At 32.0% G+C, this 4,948-nt stretch overlaps 1 long non-coding RNA gene across 2 annotated transcripts; it reads right to left on the reverse strand.

The window, feature by feature from the left end:
- Positions 1–674: 674 nt before the first annotated feature.
- Positions 675–3,591, reverse strand: LOC106473070. 2 transcript variants are annotated; one of them, XR_001291653.2, is made up of 3 exons: positions 3,484–3,591; positions 2,424–2,519; positions 675–778 (listed from the first exon to the last, which is right to left on the reverse strand). It is a non-coding gene; the product is annotated as an uncharacterized LOC106473070 (long non-coding RNA). The 2 variants fall into 2 exon arrangements; XR_002613585.1 differs by lacking the exon at positions 3,484–3,591 and adding an exon at positions 2,962–3,428.
- Positions 3,592–4,948: the final 1,357 nt, after the last annotated feature.

Here is a 4,948-nt window from a genome sequence, read left to right on the forward strand (position 1 = left end):
TGATCGACTATTACACCAAGATTCCTTTCTTTCATGACACTGTTAAGGTTATTCCCACCCAAATTATACTTCTAATTTAAATTATGATAGCCCACATGCATTATCTTGAATTTATTATAATTAAAACCACTTGCCATTTATTTGCTGAACTCACTAAATTATCTAAATCCTTTAGTAAATCAGTAGCATCCTCTTCACAGCTAGCAACACCAAAAAAATCAAAAAGAGAAAAAGTCCTAAGATTGAGCTCTGAGGTACCCCTCTTGTAACATTAATCCAGTTTGACTGAATTCCATTTGTAACAACCCTCTGCTTTCTTCCATCCAGCCACTCTTTTATCCAATTTGCTAACTTATCCCCCACAGCTATATAGATATTTTTTTTACAAGCCTTTTATGTGGCACCTTGTCAAATGCTTTTTCAAATCCAGATACACCAAATATACACTCTTACCATCATCCACCTTTTCAAAGAATGTCAAAAGTATTGTAAGGCAAGATTTTGTTATGTTAATACTAAATTTCATGGAACTCGGTTTCATACTTCATTACAATTCACTTAAGTGATACAAGATTCTGAGATAGAAAGATACACATTGCCAGAATGAGATTGTTTGGATTTAGCAGCTCATACACTAATCAACACTTAAGTAATTCCTAGATCAGCTATTGAATAATGTGTTTAAATACAATTACCTGTTCCCTTAAAGGTTCGGTATACTTTCCATCATCCCCCTGGTCAATATCTGCAATACCTAGACCATCATCCACATCAGTACCTGAAAAACAAAAACAACCACAATTTAATGGACATAAAATGGCCCAGTTCTGTTCACAATATTGTATTGTATAAATACAAAAAAAAACAAGAAACTCAATGGTAAAGAAATCAGAATAGGTTCAAAATTCAATAATAAATTCTTATTCTTTAATAATTTGACACATTGTTGGTAATAGTATATTATCCACCAGAAATAATTATTATTTTTGTGGATTTTTTTAATTTTATTCCCAAAAGCTAAAGTGTTCTACAAACACTAAATGAACAGAATATTTAAAAACTCACTTTGTTTATACACTAGAAAAATACATTTGAATGACAATTAACTTACTGAAATTTTATCTAAGTTACTTAAACATCCATAATAGTTCACTCTGTAACTATAGTGTCAGTATTTCTATGATTTACTAATATCAAGTATTTCTGTATTTTAGACTTTAACAATACATCTTGATAACTGTACTTTAGTTCACATTAGTCTTAAGAAATCACACAAAATGAATGATTTTAATATTTTCATTTCTAATTCAAGTTTGGACAAACAAGCAAAAAGGATCTCTCAGAAGGAAGTGTCAAAAGCTGTAGAACAATAAAGTGAATTTTTCAATTAAACACATCAACCCATTTCGGTAGCTGAAAGTTATTATCATGAAAAACACATATTTTTCTTAAATTATCCACAGGACTGTAGAACAACTCATTCTTTAACATATAAAGTCATCACAATTACATGTTGTGTATCTATTTTCCCAGACTGGACATGTTTTCCTAAGAATCTTTACACTTTCCCTGGACTTTTGCCTTCTTGCAGGGAGTTGTCATTTTAGAAGGATAATGATGTGATATTACTCAAGTACAATGATACAGTAGCGTATCACTGGAATGAACTGAAAATGGATGCAAGTTATGGTAATGATACTTTATTTCAAAGAGAAACTAAGGCACGACACTGAATCAATAGTAAACAGTAGGAGTGGACACTAAAGCCAACGTACTGTATTCTACCGATGTAAGTGCTTCTTAATAAAGTGTAAAAGTTAAATTACATTTTCAGTAAATAACCATGGGTTAATCACTAATAAGTAAGATTAAGTAGTCTATTACTTTTCATAGATTTTATAAAGTTTTAGATTGACAGAAAGGAGCTTATTAGCTCATCCAGGATGTCCCTTTCAGCTCCCAACTATAACCACCCCTTACTACTCATGTATTCATCCAATCTTTTCTTAAACTCAGTTAAATTACCTGCCTCCACCGCCCTCGAAGGCAGCTCATTCCAAAAACCAACCATCCTGTTTGAAAAGTAATACTGTCTAAACTGCAGACGACTCCTACCCTGCCAAGTTTCAATTTATGACCCCTTGTCCTATTGTTTTCACTGCGAAACACAAAAAGTTTAATGGATCTATTATCAATACCCTTGATAATCTTAAACACTTCAATCAAATCCCATTTGACCCTTCTCCTCTCCAGATAAAACAAATTTAGAGATTTTAGTCTCTCCTCATAGGACAATCCCACCATCCCAAGTATCATCCTAGTGGCTCTTCTCTGAACCTTCTCCAACAAAACATAAGTTAAACACACATATTCTAAATAAATTTAATAACACCATTTAAAAGAATACACAATAACACTTATACCTTCTGTGTGGACTATGTAGGGCCCACCTCCAGTCAAGAAAGAATCACTAAGATCTCCACCGTTCTCTGCTCGTTCCATTTCTTACAGAAAAGGATCTACATTAGAAATTATGGTACAATAACATATCGTGGTTCCTACTCAAAGTTTTATTTTACTAAATATTTCTTATATTGAAACTAACCACAACCCAACAAAGTGAATTTTGTTTCTTGTAGGCCTAAGAACATTTAATTCTAAAGTCTTGATACTGAAAAACATTATCATGTACGTTGTATTCTTGTAACTTGTGAGTTAGCATCTGTTACAAATGAATTAAATGTCAAAATAAGTTAACAATGGCTTGTTTTTGAAATAATAATTTATAACTTACAACTTACACTTACAGTACACAATGTATGTTTAACATTTTAAGTTACCAACAAGTGTTTGTTTTTTTAAGACAAACTTAACTATTAAAACGAAAAATAAAACCAAAATTTTGGATTAAACTGAATTTATTAACTGACTTACTAAACTTAACAAGAAAACATTTCCCACCTCTAACTAGGCTTCATTCCAATTTTCAGTGTTGATGTTAGGCCTACGTCACCATTTTACTTTAAATTTAATACACCAGGCGCATTCTAGTTTAGAATTGAACTTAAAAACAGGCTTACGAATAATTAGGCTTAACTTCTCAGCAATCTAATCAACGTGACTTCAGATTTTTAATGCTCACTAGCATGACTCAAGACAACAAATTTTACTTCTGACTTTAGAATTAAGTGTTCATATACTGTTTTTCTATATGGATTTTCATATCCGATGTGGCGATTAACTAAATTACAATTTACAAGGATGTGAGGAGTTATGTTGTAAATTACTATAGAACTTGTAACTATTAAATGGTAAGTCTAAAGAGAAGCTATCATAATGCATTACTTATTGTCTTTTTAATACACATATAACTATTTTTTAGTCATCAATACTTATAAACATTGTTTGCGCTCTTACTCAAGGGTGCACATAATATCATTGGATAAAGACTAATGACTAATGTAAGGACGGAAAATGACGAACCTGCGATCACCCTAATCTTGGTTGGTCAAAACATGAACCAGTGAGCGTGGAGAAAGAACACAGTCCCACCAACTCACTCTAGGCGACTCTGTGTTATTTGGTGGAACGTCACCGTGGTAAGGATGTACATAAAGTTTTGTGGGATAATAGGTTTATATGGCTGTTTCAAAACATTATATGTGTTCGATAATTAAGTGGGTACTTCTTAAAAAGAAAATAAGTAATATTTTCTTTCCTCAAGTCAAAACGACAATAAAATAAACACTAATTCGTCTAACTGTAGGAATAAGTTTCAGTTTCCAACAAATAAGGAAGTGTATTAAGAGGAAATTAATCGAAGTTTTACAGTAAGTTATACTTTAGCTAACAACTTTTCATTACATATTCGTTCAATATTGTATATAAACATCATACAAATCAAAAATATGTTCAGATTTAATGTATAGGAGCGCTTTGCAAATGCTAATAAGGTTATACTAAAATATATAATTATACAAAAACTCTGACTCAAATCAACATTACAACTCCCTTACCGTTTATGATAACTGGTTATTTGACATGATAAAGAGTAAGTATATATTATGGAAACAAAATATCCAAAAATAAACTAATATATTCATCCTTCTTCACATACACGATAAAAGCAAAGCTGTGTGTAATAAACTTTCTCGCTAACAATCTTACGTTCTAAAATAGAATCGTTAAATCACGAGTTTCATAAACTTATGGTATTATAAGGTGTGCCACCGATGGCTCAGCGGCAAGACTGGGGCTTACAACTCTAAAAATCGTGTTTTGATACCCTTGATGGGCAGAGCATTTTGTAACTTTGCAGTTAACAACAAGCAAACAAATTATAAGGTGTACCCAAAAATGTTGTTTTTATATTGCTAAAAGTCCAATAACAGGAAGTTCGGGAAGAATTTCTTGTAAGAGATTTTCTGTAAATAAGTTTAAATCAACTGCGAATAAAAGAAACTGACACGAAATGTTTCCCAAGTAGAATAAAAAAACTGACGCACGAAACTTCTGTACAAGGACATAAAATAACTCTTTCTCTTTACAAGTTGACTCATCCTGTTTAGTCACTTACCAAAGTAGGGAAGCAAAAGACTTCAAGAAACAAAAACAAGGCTAAAATCTGAGAAAGAACTAGTTCTATTTAGATATGTCTTCAATCCCAATCTCCAACAGAACTTCTCAGGGTACCATATCCTTCACTTCATCAGCCAAAATATAGGACACAAAACAAAAATTCTGGACACCTCGCTGAGTCCTACTCAATTAATTATTTACCAAGTAGGCCAGTTGCAAAGATAGACAAGCCTTGGGATTTTCCTTGCAAACGTGAAAGACACATTCTGAATATTAATGTCAAGAATTTAAGGCTGGGCACATCGTATTTGTCTAGAACTTCCAATTTAATTTAGAATTCATATATGAAATTATAGCGATGTTTAATATA

The sequence above is a fragment of the Limulus polyphemus genome, unplaced genomic scaffold (genome assembly GCF_000517525.1).
Source record: "Limulus polyphemus unplaced genomic scaffold, Limulus_polyphemus-2.1.2 Scaffold5856, whole genome shotgun sequence".
In the NCBI taxonomy this organism is placed as follows: domain Eukaryota; kingdom Metazoa; phylum Arthropoda; class Merostomata; order Xiphosura; family Limulidae; genus Limulus; species Limulus polyphemus.